Below are 821 nucleotides of genomic sequence, written 5' to 3'. Positions count from 1 at the left end.
GATAGTTCCATCAGATACAAGTGGTATCCAGCAGCACAGTTAGTTAATGTGCTTAAACGTGTAGATGGTGACATCAGGATAAGTTTACTCTGACTCAAACTGAGCTGGAATACATTCAGTCGCATTAACTGCACATGTAGATGGGGCCAGTGAGCACTTTTCCAAGTGCGCTGCAAGAGAGATCACAAACTTTTGGTCCAACCTTTTCTGAGAACAGCTGCTTCTCTGCTCAGTTTCGGTGAGTCAGTTTCTCTGTTGAGTGACTGTTTCTATTTTCTGTTCGGCTTTGGGTAAAGACCTAATTTAAAGGGAGGGAGAAACTGGGTTAAAGAGCCCCAGGCCCATATGAGTGGTTTGGAAGGTCCATATCTGAAACCCTATTTAAATTTCATAAAGCGGAACACCGCGTTTCTGATACGGACCCTCTGGTGTAAGGACTTGTTTCCCTACCACCAAAGCATGCTCCTCCTTCCTGAAACCTTGGTTAAAGGACTCCCACAGGGCAGTGCCTGGGGCCACCCAGATTGACCGGAAAAGCTTCAGAAAACCAGGGATTCGCATCTATTAAATCAAGTTTAAAAAAAAACAAAACACTGCGTACCCCGTAGCTCCCCGTGTCAGCAGAACAAGCCCTGCCGCCAGGGCATCGCAGCGGGCGGCATTCGGGGCACGGGCAGCAGGCGCAGTGCGCCTCCCGGGGCCCCGCCGCCGCCGCCCGTGGCAGGCCCTGGCGAAGCAGCGAGGCACAACGCAGCCCTCCGGCCGTGCCAGGGCAGGGACGCCGGGCCCCGCGGCGCGTGGCGGCCTGGCGGCACAACAGG

The sequence above is a fragment of the Alligator sinensis genome, unplaced genomic scaffold (genome assembly GCF_000455745.1).
Source record: "Alligator sinensis unplaced genomic scaffold, ASM45574v1 scaffold1066_1, whole genome shotgun sequence".
Lineage (NCBI taxonomy): Eukaryota > Metazoa > Chordata > Crocodylia > Alligatoridae > Alligator > Alligator sinensis.
Note: the sequence above shows the minus strand (reverse complement) of the source record.